The sequence below is a fragment of the Nipponia nippon genome, unplaced genomic scaffold (assembly GCF_047370975.1).
Source record: "Nipponia nippon isolate SJK-2023a ecotype South Korea unplaced genomic scaffold, ASM4737097v1 scaffold_1, whole genome shotgun sequence".
NCBI classification, from domain to species: Eukaryota; Metazoa; Chordata; class Aves; order Pelecaniformes; family Threskiornithidae; genus Nipponia; species Nipponia nippon.
In genome coordinates, this window is record NW_028262290.1 from 88,802,025 (window position 1) to 88,819,506 (window position 17,482).

A 17,482-nucleotide genomic window follows, 5' to 3' on the forward strand; every position below is an offset into this window, starting at 1 on the left:
TTGTCTTGCTAAAAAGTTACATAGAAGTATCTTAAGATAAATTTTAAATAAACTTAAGTGACTCTCTTTTCAGTGAATAACCTTTGATGGGAATGAAAATTTTGTAATTCAGGCTGCGGAGAATTCTGTGGAATTGTATTTTTTCTACAATCATAGGAAGTCTTGAAGCTACAGTGGGGTACCTTACTCATGACATTTCTCAGTGGGCTCAATCATTTCCTTCTCCTACACAAATCAGAGGCAAAAGAGAACCTCTCTATTGATACCGAAGTCAGCGAGACCCCTCTGGCACAAGAAGAGCCTCACCATCGAGCTGCCAGAGGTAAGGAGAAAAACAAGCAGCCCCACTCACACGTGATTTTTCTGTGTTATGTCAAGAAGGGATTATTTAATTGGGAGCTGTACAGCCACCTCAAGTTGGGAGGAAGGGGGAGAGCCCTTTTAAAAGGGCAGTTCAACACAAAGTATGGGAACAAGCATTACAGTAGTTGCTGCTGCTGGCAGAGTAAGAAGTACCAGGTGCCAGAAGAAGGGCCTCCAACAGCACTGCCAGCATCTATATATATAGGACTGCTGCTGCCCAATTTATGGAGAGAGATTTAGCTTCTGGATGACATCTTCAGGTTGCTTAATACGAACATACAATAGTACAGGTAACTGAAGTGTTTTCAAGGTCAGTTCTGCATTAACCAGGATGCCTTTATCAGCTGTCTTCAACATCTGGCACTGCTTTGTCTTTCAGATGATAGCCTTCAGCTGTTTCCCTTTGGAACACGATGTACCTACCCTTGTCCAGCATTAGCAAATAGTTACAACACAACACACTGATCTATAAAGCAGTAGTGTTTGTTTTGTCCCTTTCTAGGCTGTCTCTCACAAAGCATTCGAGCAACATCATGAAAACCAAAATACAAACCATTTCATGTCAGACAACAGAACTAACTAGCCTAATATACAGCAGGCAGCACTTGAACAGCAAATGTAAGGCAGTGTCTGACAGATATTATGGCAAGTCAACCTCACAAAAACAGGATCAATGCTCTGCTCATATGAATGGCAAGTTAAATAAAGAATAGCAAAAGCAAAATACATACTTTACAATAACCTTGAGTAGTTTCTTCTCTTGTGGGCAATTTTGTTTGCTTGTTTGTTTGGAGTTGGTTGGTTCATTTCAGATTAAAATATTTTTACAAGTTTTGAGGGACGCTGTGAAAAACAAAGATGTATCATTTTATTATCTCCTCTGTAAAATGTAAAAACATACTTCTCCAAAAGAAACTGTTCAGCCAAATTATTCTTCTGGAGATATACTGCTAATAGCATGTAAGGATATTTCTTCTGTGTCTTAAATAAATTCAAGTGGCAGCAAGTTGATTTTTCATTCCCTTCCTCAGCCATGGACACAGAGACAAATCAGTATCACTTGAATCTATTTTCATTTGGAGAAGTGGAGGGCATGGAGAGAAAGGCTTGATCTCTTAAGACCAATGAATTCAAAGATAATATTGTCTTACTGAAGTAGCAGAACACAGTGAAGAGCAAAGACTAATCTGAGAACGGGATTTGACAAAACCTTCATGTAAATTAAATCGTAAGTATGGTTGGTTCAAACACACTATCTGTGTCAGCTCACTGTTAAGCAGGTATTGGCAGGAAACAAACTCGAATCTTTATAAACTGTGAGACAAGAGATTTGTAACAGGTCAGAGTTTCACTAATTTCAAATGTAATCAATGCCAGGGACAATTAACATATTTCTCATATTCTTTTAAAGGCACCTCCCTAAAATTATTTTTCAATGTTTTCGTATTTTAAAATAATGTTGAATATGGCTAATGGCTAACATTCATGGCATGATATGAAAATAAAATCTTATGCTTTTGCATAGAAAATGGGAAATGAATATAATCAAAGAGCATCTGTTTCTGAACTTCCTTGTGCTAGACCCCTGACAAAATCTGTATTTCCTGTCTAAAATTTGAAACATTTCTCTTCAGTTTTTCTCCTCAAGTGCAGTTTCATAAGCAGTGGCATACAGCAACATCCACATGTAGTGATTCATGTAATCCTGAAAATTATTTGATTTGTTGAGTGAAAAATAACTAGTCATCGTTTCCTTTGTTGCACAGACATCATGGTGATGGTCAGAAGGTAAAGCCTGGACTAAAACAGGTGCAAGAAACAGGCAGGCACTAGGTGGTAAGCATGTATTTAGCCTCACACATTTGCCAGTTTGCCACAAAGTTTGTGATGTAGTTCTGATTTTCAGGGCCTGATGCACACTCTCTTTCTTGCCATTTCCTGTGAAAAACTCAACAGAGTTCAAAATATTTCAGAATTGTTGCCTGATGAATAGGAAAAGCAAAATTAGCCAAACAGGAAAAAAAAAAAAAAGTAAAGTTACTCCTGAGTTATAGCCTAGACTCCAACCTATAGAAACTCATTTTGTATCTAGATGAAAGAAGCTTTTCCAGGAATTTATTATCTTATTTCTAAATTAAGCAGAGAAATTTGACCCTTAGCCTTCGATATTCCAGATGGATGTACTCCCTGCAGTGCTAAAAGTAGAAGGAGGTAAATAATATTGCCACAACCATAGTTTATACATTTGATTCTAACCAAGAGACCCCAAATAATTAATTCGAGGTCACATTTTTCAAGTGACCCAAAATAATCATTCTCATTTTTATTCTCTGGGGTTTTTTTGTTTGTTTGGTTTTTAAATTTAACTTTAAATAGCTGAGTTTCAACACCAGCTTTTGGGTGGCTGAATGTTTGTGAGACTATAAATACATACTAACTAACATATATTTGCCAAAGATTTGTAAATCTGAGAACTACTTCATTAGGTTTTTAAAAGCCTGACTACTTCAGAAACTCCCAGTTCTGAAAAGCTGCTCATATGAAGAAAGGATTTCAATTTTAACAATGTGACATTTGCAACAAAACAAAACAATCTGATATGTCAAAGACAGACATGGATCAACTCTTCAGTGGTTTTACTGTAGCTACTTCATTTTCAGTGGCATTATAGCAACCTATATCTGCTGGATAATTAATCTATCATTTTTCCAACAAATACTCTCTTTCAGTCATGGATAATAGGTGGTGTAATTGCTCTATGATATTAATATAAAAGATGTGGAAAACTTTCTGTATCTTTGGCATCATGAACACTCTTACAGTAATGATTTAAAATAAAATTTCCTAAATCTGTCAGATCATGTTAGGCACTCCAGTGTACTGGATTTATTATGTGTGTAAATTAATTTACAGGCATTTTCATTTCTTTCACTGATATCAGTTTTTATACATATTGGTCTGAAGGATTTAACATGACACAATGGCTTTTTGTTATCTTTATATTATATTCAAAGAACTAAATGAAACATCTTTGATGATGAAATATACTTTAGGATTGTGGCACTCGGTATTGTTACTTTAATCAATCCCAGAAGACATATCTTACTATACTAGATCAAACAAATTGCACTTTTGATTTAGTCTGAATCTAGTGAGGCTGAACAAACTACATTTTTTTCCCCTCACTCTATGGCTGATAATGAGCAAGTGGATAAGCAGATGGCATAATTTTTGTAAAATTTCCAAGACACATACTGTAGCATATAAAAAGACACATTCATAAAGTGTCCTGTCTTCTGGCACATATCTCAATTCATTCAAGTAAAAATTGGCACAGAAGCTATTGTTTTTCCACATCACTGTTGACTCTTAAAACGTATAAATGGCAAATCTCAGAATGAGAAACGGCACACTTTAACTACAAATGCAACTAGTTTTGTCACATTTTTTTCTCTGTTCTTCCTAATTATTTTATAGCAGAAGGTTCTTGAGAAGACATAACAAAAATTAAACACTTCAAGATGTACAAGTTTACAAATGGACTTTGATAACTTCAGTCAAAATAAATTAATTCTAAAACAAACGCTTATTTCAAGAGGAAATTAAGGCTTCCACAGTAAACCAGTAAAAGGCATCTGAATGATTTAAATCCTTCATAAGGGAAAGCAGTAGACAGCCTTCAGCAAAGCCTTGTTTACACAGGTGAATCTCGGGGTTTGGTTATACATATCTTGTATGCTATTTGTAGTATAGGAAGCTTTTTTCCTTGGTGTTGGCAAAGGGTTTTTTTGCACAGATACCCATGGTCTTTTGTTGTTGTTGTTGCTAAAAAAGATTAATTTATTGGGATCTTTGCCATATGCATGGGAGATCAGATCACCTGAACAGGATGGTCTGTGACTGTCCAGATGATGATGGGAGTCTCCCTTGCAAGAGTCCTTGGAGGAATATCTTCAGCTGGACCTGGTGAGACACCCTGAACTGCCATTCTAGTAACTTTTGATAAGTCAGCTGACCCATGGTCTTAGATGATCATTTCAGCATATATATAATTTGTTTGCTATTGATTATCTATGTACAAAAGACACTGCCATGTCATAATTTCTGTACCTATAGGTACAGTTTCTTTGCACTGTTTACAAGTACCTTACCTATGTACAAGTTTGGTAAACTCTGCACAAAGAGCTGCTTGGAGGGGTCTCTGGGATGGGCAGATTCTCCACCCAGGATGGTAGTTGAAGCATATGTTGAAACACACAAGTTATGCCTAACAGTTGGTTTAGGCAGAGCATGAGCTGCCTAGAGGAATCTCTGAGGCTGACTGAAATTTCCACCTGGAGAGCTCTAAAAATTTGTCAAATGCTTTTCTGCAGCATTCTGTCTGAAGGTAGCTGGAGGTTCAGTCACCCAAGGTGTTAATGCTGCACAACATATGTTGTCTCATACAATGACCAATCATGTCAACTCAGGGTACCCAGAAGTCCAGGCCAATCCAGGTCTAAGGAGTGTGAGTGTATGCGTAGGTGCGCACGCATGTTTACTGTGCAATTTAAGTAAGAGGTGAGTAACAGAATATTTTATAACCGCCTTTCAGACATTTGCAATTTCTGCTCAGTTTATATTGGCATTGTGAAATGGAGGAGAGGTGAAGTGAAAACACTTTTTTTCCTTGAATTCTCCATTCTTGAACTTTGATCTTCAGCTGATGACCTCTTTCATATCTAGGCTCCCACATCAGCTGAGCTCCTGTTATCAAATGGTGGTACAAATATCAAGACCTATAGTTACAAGAGAGAGATCTCTTTAGTTTCTCTGCTTCAGCTGAGCAGCAGGCTGACACCAGAACCAAGGAACAGCAGAGAGAAAAGGAACTTTTTTATAAACCAGAGGATTCAATGAGTGGCTGAAAGTCCTGTCTCACTATGACCCACCCTGCAAGATTGTATCTTCAGAAGAACCAGTGAGGTAAGCACACTGAATCTGTAATGTAGTCTCTGGCAATAACATCTTGTATGTATGCTGAATTACTAGACAGCAAGGCTAAAGCAGCTCATTAGGAGTATGTTTCAATGGGGTGCAGACGGACGCCTGCTTTTCTGTCCACATTCAAAGGCAGCTGAACACAAGTCGGTGCTACTGTATGAGCTAGCATTTCCTGCTCCTTATCTGGGGGTTGTGCCTGCAAACACAATTACATTTCTACTCTGGAGGTTGACTGATCCAGGCAGGAACCTGAAGGAAGTTGTGTCAATCTGCACTTGTCCCTGTGTGCAAACATTGAGTACACTTACCAGGTGGGATTTACTTCCTCAATAACATAGATGTAGAAAACTAAGCAACCACGACACTCACTGAAGATCTAGTCAATAGCACGAGGGGAGTTTGGGGAGATATTCAGCTCATCTCAAAGTAGTCACCTCCGTTTGGCCAGCTGCCTTGTTTTCTAGACTCCATTGACTACATTGGTTTTATCCCCATTAACTTAGACATCCGCTGCAAAATAGACATCTACTTTTAGGTTGGTAGAGCTGGAACAAAATAACACTCATGTTCCTTCCTTTTCCAGTAATTTTCTTCAACATTTTTGAAGATAAAATCATCAGTTTAAGTGTTCAACAATCAATAGTCATCTCTTGTACTCCCTAATTATAATAGAGAGTTTTTGAAGCTATATCTACAAAAAATTCACCATTAAGTGGTTTTGTTCTCAAAAACCCCTAGAAGAAATTTAGATATCTGACTAAATACAGAAGAGGACAATTCTGTATCGCTCTCTTTACAAACCATTTTTTTTCAAGTAGCGAAAAACTCTGTTATAAAAATATTTTACCTTCTATGTCAATTGCTGCTGCAATGTGATGCCTTTTCTTTTTCCCAGCAAGGGTGGGAAAAGAAAATGTTAAGAATTCCTCATGGTCATTTTTCATTTAAACTACAAGCTTTCCATTAAAGAAAAAATCTTTTTCCTTACAGAAAGGTCACCACAATCCAGGAGCTATGAACTATAAAGTTCCACATGTATGTAAAGGCTAAAAATCTATTTTAAGCTTTGCTTGAACTGTTGATAATTGTTCTTTAGTTTTTGAATCAGTACTGCACAGGTCTGATACTCCAAGTTTCTGTGAAAACTACTTTATGATCCAGCATTCTGCAAAATGACAGAGTGTCTTGGTCACATCTATAGAAACAGGAAATCCACCAGGATAGCCAAAGTTTCTTGGAAGTAATGCTCCAAACAGAATCACAGTCTCAGTGCGTGAAAACACATGAAACTTTCTCAGCATAACAAATCTGGTTGGAGCAAGATTTAAGATAATTTAAGTTAAACTAGCCTAAGTCTTTACTTACCTCTATAATGTATCCTTTTACGTTTTTTGGTAGATTTTCTCTGACCTGCACCATTGTTAATGAGCAATAAATGGGAAGTTCCCTGCACCAAAGCTGGGTGATTCAGACTGTAATTACCAAATCTATTGGTATTATATACTGGGAAAACAGAGGCTATGACAATATTGCCTTTTTTTTTGCCAATGCCTACAGAAACCTATTTTCAGATCTGTCAAATTTCAGCATTATGCACAATTCACACATCTGTGTGTCTCTCATACTGCCAACTTCAGGGTTTGCAGGTAATGCTTTTCCAGTGCAGTTACAATCTCTCTCCCACTCCTGAGATAGCAGAGTGACGTACTGAGAAATTTAATCTAATGCACGGAGGTGGAGCAGTGTGTAACATCTAGGAGAGAATGTAGTCTCCATAAAGAATCTGGGCTCATGCCATGTCATGATTCACATTTCCTACTGTGTGCCCTGACCTGTGGGAACCTCTGTTTCATGCAGTCTGACCTGTGAATCCCTCGTCACATGACTCAGTGTGCAGAATCTCTTGCACTTGATCAAAATGTAAAAAATGATTCGTTATACTGTTTCCTTCAACTTCGCTTAAATTCAATTTTCTATATTGTCTTCCAATATAAAAGGTACAAAAATTTTCTGCACCCATGGTAACATTTTGTCATTTCGCTGCACTTGACTGACCTCTCAGATGCCGAGAACTTTGTTCTACCAGAAATTAAAACTGCAACGTCATCTTTGAACGTGACTTTCACTTATCTGCTCCTGGTATTGCCAGAACCCAAATTCCTTATCTGGTAAAACCAGAAGCACTTTAGAAGACTAGCAATTATAGTACTGTAAATATTTTGATTTCATATCTAATGTTCACACTGTTTCCTTGGTAGTCTGCTTTCTGGCTCAATAAAGTGAGGTCTCCAGCTTCTTATGGTAGCACATTCTTTCCCCTCTCTGAATCCATTTGGCTCCTCCTTGAACCTTCTCTGTTTTTAAGATAGCTTTTAGTTCTGAACATCAAATTCATCTAGACTTGTCTTTCAGTGAGATATATATGTAATGATAATATGTTACTTCTTATTGATTGCCATCACATGTGTTTCCATTCATGTCAGCATGGATATCCACGACAGCATCCTCAGTGACCCATTTGTTATGACAAAGCTCCCACTGTGGATGTTCATTAGATTGATTCTCCTGAATCCCACAATATCAGACTTCTGGGAGGAATCTGCATATGCCTCAGGACTGTTTTAGGCCTCTTTGGCCAAAGATATAACTGACAAAGAGAACATGTCTCTGTTACCCTGTCGAGAAAAATCAGACCTTATGGCCTAAGCAGTCCAGTGGCCTTGCCTTAGTTTTATCCCTCCCCCTTGCTTCCCTTACCCTAGGAAGCTGGTCACTCTGAGGGTATACAACAAAGAAAGCAAATAGCCATGCTCTTTTAAAGTCCCTGTACATCCAAAATGTCACTTTGCCTTAGCTCAGATATATATAGTAATAAATGCCATGTACATTTTCTTGCTTCACTGCTCTTCCTGCTCAGCAGGATCCTCTTGGCTCAGGTGGATTTCCCCAGGAGCCCAGGACCCTGGGTCTCCATAGTGGGATGCTTTGCTAGGACGTCTCCCTCTCACGCCTCTGTGAACTCCTTTCTCCTATTGTTCTGCATCAGTGCCCCCTTAGCCTTCAGCAAAAATCCCTCTGTTTACCGTAAAACTCCTGTTTGGTTTTACCTTATGATTCATCACTTGGAGGAGTGGAACTGGTCACCAGGTGAGTTGTTGCCTACCTCCCCAAAACACCCCCAAAAGGAGTTTTCTTCCTTGAGCCATACAGTAAATGTCATTTCACAAACATTTTTTCTGGCACTAAAATCTGGCTCTACATATTCCTCCAATCCTGAGTCACTCATCTTTGCTCTAATCACTTTTTTTTTAATCAACCCTGTTGCAATTCACCCCTTGTAATAATTGAACTAGTTGTTGCACAGTAAAACCGCACTTATTTAAAACAATGCAGTAGGGTGGGAGATTTCAAAATTGAGTTCAACTTGTTATAGTTGCAGAAAATCAGGTGGATCTATACACTTATGTGAAGTCTTGTCTTGGCTAGAAAAGGTTAGGTAGTTATCACTGATTTTTGATTGTCTGCTGTGCCAACACAAATATGCCAGTATAACACATGCAGTAGTATCCATGGCTTGTCTATTCCACACTGAAAAAAGACCTTTTCAGAACAAAAGGAAACAATTAATTAAGCTATATTAAACAGATAAACAAGTCACAAGATTTAACAAAAGTAATGTAGAAATCTCCCACTGTCCAGTTGACGTTTCCTGACTGCTTAAACCTATCCGACCAAGGAATGTTACATTTTTTTGTCTCCTAAATGTGTTCTGTAGCATAAATGCCAAAACAATTTTGAATGCTAAAATAATTTTGAAGGAGCAAAGGTTTCAAAGGATTCATGCCAGTTTGTCTGTGTGATGAGGAGTTAACATTTAATTTCTAATAATGACTTTGATATCGGTATGGCATGACTGAATTTATTTTCCCCATTTCTAAGGACAGCATTTCAAGTCCGTCCTCCATCTGCCATTCACTATGTGTACCTAATTTCATGTCAAAGACAAGCATTACTCAACTGGAATAACAGTAGTTTACAATAACAGGACTTGCAAAGTTTTGGACGGTCACACATTCAGTTTTGATGTTTAATTTGATTAATGCAAAACATTGTGTATTCTTTGCATGGCTGTGCTGTTGTTATCCTTTACTTTCAAATTTTATGATATTTCTCTGCTAGGTATCTTCACAAAAAGGAAAACCAACAAGGTAGTTTGAGTTGAGCAAAATTATATTATCATCTTCCTTGTTGTTTACACAGACCTACATGGGCTTTTGTGAAATATTCTAGTACTGAGCAATCATTTGCATTTGATTTGGTTTGCATTCAGAATATAAAGCTGTTTTAGGTGTCCCGTATTTGGATAAATTATATTAGATTGTCTCAGTTCTACTTATTCCTACACAATTAAAGTTTTACCTACCTTATCTGCTCATAATGACCCCTTTGGTGACATACACCCATGCAGGGAATGATCATATCTGGAGTGTGAAGATTTTAACCTGGCCAGGAAAGAGTTCTGCCTTCGCAATGTAACAATACATTGCAGAGATCAAATCAGTCCTTTAAATATTCGTCAACAATTTTCACTCAACATAACTCTGTTTTATGCCTGTAAAGTAAATGTATAGTACCTGTACTGTTGTCAGGTGCAGGGGATCAGTTCTTGATACAAGTTCAGCTCTTACATGCAAATATATACCTACTGTACTACTTAACTTTTCTTGGTAAAATGAACAGTTATTTTTCAACACATTTCTTTTTAAGAATGTACTTCTTAGTAAACCTTCATAATTCCAAGGTGTTAGGCAGATCTTAGCTAGTCCAGCATATACTAAAATACCCAATAGTATACGTTGGCTGAGATTTTTAGAACTGCTGGTTAAATCAAAGAAAGAAACACCATCTGGATTTTTTTTTCATACAGTAGTAATCTTATTTTCAATGATATTATACAAAATAAGTATCAATTATTAAACCAAAGCAATACCTACACCACAGCTTGAAATGAAATGCACAGATTTATTAACAGTGTTTACATATTTATCCTCATGACATTTAATTTGAATACTAAATACTAATCTGACTTTGACCTTCTTGATTTCTAGGAGATAAATATGTGAGTCAGTAATCTTGTTTCTTTAGGCTCCTGCTCTTCATTTCGGTGTAAATTTTATATTACGAACAGTCGCATTTGGGTAGATGTTAGAAGAAGAACTATGATCAATTTGTAGATACCAGTAGCAAAAATATTAGATCCTTATACAACAAACTGCTGAATATTTTACCTAAGTTGAGGATGTTATTCAATTGGAAGTGCTATATGCAGGAGTAAGTTAACTTCTGACTGAAAGGACAAGGATATAGCTTCCATCATAAGCAAGTTGTGCATTCATAACCAGGTTTTTCGTATCAACCCTGGAGAATCTTATTCTACTGCATCAGAGTCCAATACTGGACTGAGTGACTGAGTGACACCTACATTCTTACTACAGAACAAACAAAAATTTTTGAAATCACTTACAGAGTAGCCAAACACAGTTTCTTATACCATGAAGACTATTTCTTGGTTTTGTAATACCATGGGGCACTTTTAAGGCTGGACGTTTCTTGATAAGTGTTCTGTCCCATACTCATTCCATCTCTCTCCCTTTCTCATGTAAACTAACAACTTAGTATTTTTGCGGGGGGAGCGTAAGTTTCTGACTAAATTCCATGGAGTTGAGATTTTGCTTTTTAAAGATGTTTCATAAAGCCATATATAAACCTTCAGTGTAGCTTTGCAAATCATTACATTATAACCAAACGGTGCTTCTTTTACAACATAGTATGTACTGCCCTGGTTAAATTCCAATGCTGGTAGCTGAGGCCAGGTCTACATGTCTTTTGCTGGCTATTTGACTGTTATTCAGGGATGTAAGAAGGGGGACTCCTGCAATAAAATCTATTACAAATACTGTTAGGAGCGGAGGAACCTGTCACAGTCAATGCTGGATGAAGTGAAGTGCTACTGCATAAAATGCCATGTGCTGAGTCTCTAGTACAAAGTAGTGTGGGTCTGACAGAAGAGACAGTGGATACAAGACATACACTGGCTCAGCAGCTGGATATTAAATTTTTAAAAATCTTGCCTACACTACTACTAGAATTAACATCGTAAATTATGTTACCAAAGTGTTCTGAGAACCTATTTTTCTGAGAGCTGCCTAGATACTTGCAGCAGTATAACCTTCCCCAGTTTACTATACAGGCCCACAGATATGTAACAGCCAAAACAGAAATAGAATTGAGAAAGTCAACGTTGGGTGAGAGTTATAGTTGCTTATGTCCCTTCAAGCAGTAGCATCAGCAGTTGTCCAGCTACACCCTGACTGTGGCGCCCATGTGATGTGAGAACCTTCCACGCACCACCTCTCTAGCAAAACAAGCTACAATGGTAAAATCGTGCTTGTGGAAACAGAGTGATGTTTTTGCTTGTAAAAATCAAATAATCACCTGTCTTGCAGTCTCCTGGAGGAGTCTGTTGCATTTCCCTATTTTTAATCCCGAAGTCCGTTTTGTATCAGTCCCTACTCAGTAAAGAACTTGTTCGTACTCTGTTCCTTTGAACAAGCCTAAATAAAGGTCTGCTTTTAGCTTGTAGAGGCAAAGCCATTTTAGCTTTAATCTAGCTAGTCTAGGTGTCAGGAGCAGCCAAGATGTGGCTCACAGACTCCTGCATGAAATGTTTAAAATTATTAGTCCGTACTCAAGAGACATGGGCAAAACCAACATTTTTGTTAGTACTGTTACTTAAGCAGATCATGTCCTTGCTATAGCTTTCATAGGGTAATCTTTTAAATTTAAATCAGCAAGACTTGAGCAGATGCTGATTGTCAAGTATATACTTAACTGTTTTGCTAGTCTAGGGTGTGGAGTCAGGACATCATAGAGCTGAACTGTGTCAGAATAAGCTCCATAGCTCAGAACAACTGCTGAGGAAAACAGCTGCTACAGGCACCATTTGTCATTATGTTCCAGCATTAGCATATTACAAGGCTTCAACTTAAAAATAATTAAAAAAAAAAAAAAGCAAACACAAAACCCCATGGACATATATTAAAAATATTAAGGAACTATCCTACAGAGTCTGTAAATGCCAAATTCCATTCAAATTGAATTATCATTACATTTCTGCAGTAGTGTAGGGCTGACAGTCTCACTCAGGCAGGATTGAAAAATCGGGATTTTTTCCAATTAGGTCAGAGCACTGAAAAAGTGGAGGCCAAATATATTCTATTTACAGCATTCAGAGAGCTACAGAACGCTTTCTCCAGTAGTCTTTTTTGTTCGTACTGTTGGGTTTTTCTTTGGGGGGGGGGAGGGGGGTGTGGTGTGTTGTGTTTCAGGTTTTGTGGGTTTTTTTTGTTTTTGTTTTTTTTTTTAATGGAGATTACAATAAATATACATTCCTTTTGGTCAAGGGCAATAACTCACTATTTTTGCAAATGCATTATGGAACCCAGCTTTCCTGAAAGACTCCATCAAATGGGACTCTGTTGTTTTAGACTGAACACATCTCACCCCATGATTGTCTCTTCTTCCCCAGGTACAGAAAGTGTCTCAGGTGTTTGCTCTGTCTCTTTCTAAGAAATAATGCATAAGCAGAGACCTTACAACAGAGGGGACATTTGGAAGGGTGAACAAGGAAAGAAAGGCTGCAAGACAGGCTGCAAGAACAGATGCTATTGAATCTGTCCAATTCCATGCCATTATCATGTTTTTTTTCTTCAACCAACCAACCACAATGACCTCCAGTACTTTAATCAGTTAGTATTCACCATAGTAACTTATTTTATTCAGGTGTTAAACTAAACTTACTTCAAATCAGTTAAGTGAAATCTGACAAAATGAACTCTTAGGTATTTTCTAGAGAAAGAAATGGCTGTATTTTGTGCATAATACAGGTAGTTTTACCCACTTTATTAATGAGCAACTCAAGACAAAAAAAAAAACAAACATGAAGCTGAATCCTGCTGTCAGTTCTGAATAGAATTTAGGCAGGGTGTGATCAGAAATCAGTTTTAACCAGTAATTTCTTTAATACATTACATTTTCATAGTGAAACTCTTTCCTGATAAAGTGGCGCCTGATTGTGGTGGGTTGACCTTGGCTGGCTGCCAGATGACCACCCAGCTGCTCTTTCCCTCCCCCTCCTCAACAGAACAGGTGAGAAAAGATCACAATAAAGACAGGGACAGGGACATCACTTACCAGTCAGCATCATGGGCAAAACAGACTCGACTTGAGGAGAATTGATTTCATCTATTGCTGAGTATAAAAAAAGTAGTAGGTTGAGAAAAAAAGGCAAAACCTAAAACACCTTCCCCCCCCCCCATCCCTTTTCCCAGGCTCACCTTCACTTCTCCATTTCTGACTCCTCTACCTCCTCCCCCCCAAGCAGGACAAGGGCACGCGGAATGAGGGGCTGCGGTCAGCCCGTAGCAGCTCCTCCCTGCCGCTCCTTCCTCCCCACACTTTCCCCTGCCCCAGCCCGGGGCCTGCCCAGGGGCTGCAGGGAAACACCTGCCCCAGCGGGGTCCCTCCCGGGGCCGCAGGGGAATCTCTGCCGGGGCGCCTGGAGCCCCTCCTCCCCTCCTCCCGCTCCCCCCTCGGGGCTCGCAGGGCTGTTTCTCACCCTGCTGCCCTCAGCCCCGGCTGCCGGGCAGCGTTTCGCCCTTCCTCACCCAGGCTTTCCCCGAGGCGCCCGCCCGTGGCTGAGGGGCTCAGCTGGGCCCTGCGCTGGGGCCGCTGGAGCCGGCTGGAACCGGCTGGGTCCGGCGCGGGGCAGCCCCGGCCGCTCCTCACAGGGGCCGCCCCTGCAGCCCCCGCTGCTGCTGCTGCTGCCAGCGCCTGGGCACCTGCACCGGGTACGCTAGAAAAATTAGTGTATTCATATTTCATAGGTTTTCTTTAAATGTAGCAACACCTAAACACTGCCCAAATTAAAGTACCAGCACAAAATACAAAATCTGCACAGAACTTATTCACCTAGCTAGCTACATTGAAAACCACATCTGTGAATACAGATATAATAATTATTATCTTTTGAATAGAGGTTTTATGTTGTTTTCCTGCTCTCTAAACACGCTGAATTAAGTTGTTGAGACCTCATCTTCCTCTGCTAGGCTGTGTCTTGTCACATGAGGGTTCATAAACAAGGTAATGCTACTGCAAATGCCATCAATGTGATAAAGTACACCAAAACAAGTATTTGAAATTACGTATCTCCAGATGAGTGTAGGTCCCTTCCCACAAAGGTCTAATACTTACTGGCTCACTGACTTCTGGGAAGCTGATAGTTTGGACTTCCCTCAGGTATCTTCCGTTTTCTTTACATAGGTTGCTTCTAAATCACTCCTCACACACCCATGGTTTTAAGAGTCTACAGAGATGTTATTAAGTCTTTCTATTCTATATAGTAGTCTGTGAAGTTTTGTTACCTCTTATTCAGAGTTTGTTGATTGCTGGGATGGAAGAGTGAAAAGTCTTGACTGCTGATGAACAGGCTTCCTTCGCAGCCTATATACACAATAGGCAGAAATCACACTGGAACTTCTGCTATCCCTGTTACAGCAATGATCATTGTCGTGAGAATAAAATAAACTCTCTACTGTGCATACCACTGGAACTCGATCGTAATGTACTTGTACAGAACGGAGTAATTCCTTGCAACTACCGCCAACAGGTAGTTAGTTATCTTTGTGCCAAAACTTCTAAAAAATTGGCATATCCCAGGTTTCATTATGATGAAAAGCATATTGACTATTCATGAATTATACTAGTAAAACTCCACTTTTCTGGGAAGAACCCAGGACTATGTATCTACTTCATCTGAAGGGCAGTTAGGCTGATTTTCAATAATGAGGTAAAAATGTGTTCGTTTGCAGGCTGTTACAGAATGTTTTGTCTAAAAAAATGACCTTTGATGTTAAAACTTAAAAATACTTCAAAATACTTTACAAGATACTTGATTATAATTGTTTTGATGAAATATTTATTGCAAGCGATTAAAACCAGAAATTACAGAATTACATTAATTGCACAAAAAATGGCCACTTTATGTATTTAGTCCACCATTTATTTTAAGTCTTACTATATGTACTTAAAATGCTACAAATTATATGGTTGTCAGATGTCCATAGAATAGATACTATTAGTGCACACAGTGATTAGAACTACTTTGCCCGTGTGAATCAATTATAGACTTTCCACCCTACAATCAAAGATTTACCTAGTTAAATCACAACATCTACAAACAAATGACATCTTAGAAAAAAATACTATCTGTCAATCCAGCCTGCAGTTGTTTCACCTTAGATGTTGATTTGCAGTTTTAGTGAGTGGGATAGGGATGAGAAAGGTTATATTACTTCACTAAAGCCTTTTGTCTTGACCCATATAACTAAACTTATTGTTCATACTGCTCCTTCTGATTGTACCTTGCTTTTTTACAACATGCTTTCTACAGTCCTAGCAAATAAAACTTTGTCCATGCACATTCACTCAAAATGCTGCTGCAAAGAATTTTTTCTTGAGCTGTTACTTTGGGCATGTTAAAACTTCCTCTGGAACCATTCACTGATTTCTCTTCTATAGTCAATAAAGCTTCAGCTTTATTCTTCCTAGCTTAGTGTCATCTTTTTGCCCATCTCTCAGTCCCCTGTCATGCACAGGGAGGAATCCCTTTTCAACCAAGCAAATTCCTGCCTTTTACCATGCATGCCATCCTCCCCTTTTGAACAGGCCTCCCCATCTATATATTTTTTCAATTATTCTCTTTCAAATTCTTTCCCAAAACTCTTTTATCATCATACAAACAAACAAAAAGTTTGTAATGTTTCAGGCTGCTCTATGTGCTGCGATCAATATGTATTATGGGGAAGAATTATTCTCTATTGTATCTTTATATTTTCCCATCTGTCTATATTCATATTGCCTTCTCTTAGATTAGTCTTTCAGTTTTGAACTTTTTATATGCACTGACTAGCACAATATCCACAATTGGAGTCCATAGACATTATGTTAATATGATGTAATAATGATAAATAATGATTTGTTGCTCATTCATGTGGACACCAATGCCAAGGAAGACTTTGATTGGATCAAAGGCTTGGGGAGGGGTGTGCTACAATGAAAGACACTGGGGTCCAGGTTGCGTTCACCTTGATCCTGGTGGGGAAGGCTCAGGTAGGAAGGGATGCATCCTACACATCAATATCTGTCTGGCACTAGAGGCTGTGTTTTGGATTTTATGGTGCAATTTTAAATTCTGAGGGAAACAGGAAAGGTAAATAGCAGGATAAAGACCCTTCAGGGGAGCAAACTTGGGATTGCCCAGGCAACTGCCTAGCAGCTTCCCCTGAAAGACTATCTCTTCCCAGGGGATCCCATTCTTAAGGGCATAATGGCCCATGACAGCTTGTTGATCTTCAAGGACAACCTCCTCAAAGCATAAGGGTGCTCTACCGTCATCTGCAGAAAGTGTAGAAACACAGAGTGGAAGGAGCTTGGAGTTATGTCAAGGCTAAGCGAGTAAAGGGCACTCTGAAAGTACCTTTATGTGAAATGTGTGAAGGCCCAGCCAACTAGTAGCTTGAATAATGTTACACTGGCATACAGTAATGCTCAGGAGAAGAAAAAAGATGCAGACAGTGATGAAATTAATCACCAAGTAGGAAGACCTGAAGGAGGAGAAATATAATTTTGCCAGTTACTATGGGAAATGAATGAATTCATCTACATTAGAAGTGAGCGTGTTATATTGTAAATAAATGATTAATTGAATTTAAATACATTTTCAAAAATTAGTATTTTGAAAAAGTGATGAATTAAGATAACCCGAGAATGGTACTAAGAACCTGTGAGCTAAACTGGAGAATGCTATATAGTATGCAGGGAGAAAAGGTTGCAGAAGCACTTCAGAAGATTAATAATATAAAGTACCTAACCCAGATGAAATGCCAAAGACACATTTAAATCATGGGAATTAAAGGAATCAAACAGTTTGCAAGGCTACTTAGTAATACTCTTTAGTCAAATATTGGATGATTAACATAAAAGGTTTATTGTTCTTATTTTAAATATAAAGAAAATA

The 17,482-nt window shown here is 38.5% G+C and overlaps 1 long non-coding RNA gene across 1 annotated transcript; it reads right to left on the reverse strand.

Moving 5' to 3' along the window:
• Positions 1 to 1,068: 1,068 nt before the first annotated feature.
• On the reverse strand, positions 1,069 to 14,191 carry LOC148057459 (uncharacterized). The gene is made up of 3 exons (XR_015699837.1): positions 14,073 to 14,191; positions 13,600 to 13,656; positions 1,069 to 1,206 (listed from the first exon to the last, which is right to left on the reverse strand). It is a non-coding gene; the product is annotated as an uncharacterized LOC148057459 (long non-coding RNA).
• Between the last annotated feature and the right edge of the window lie 3,291 nt (positions 14,192 to 17,482).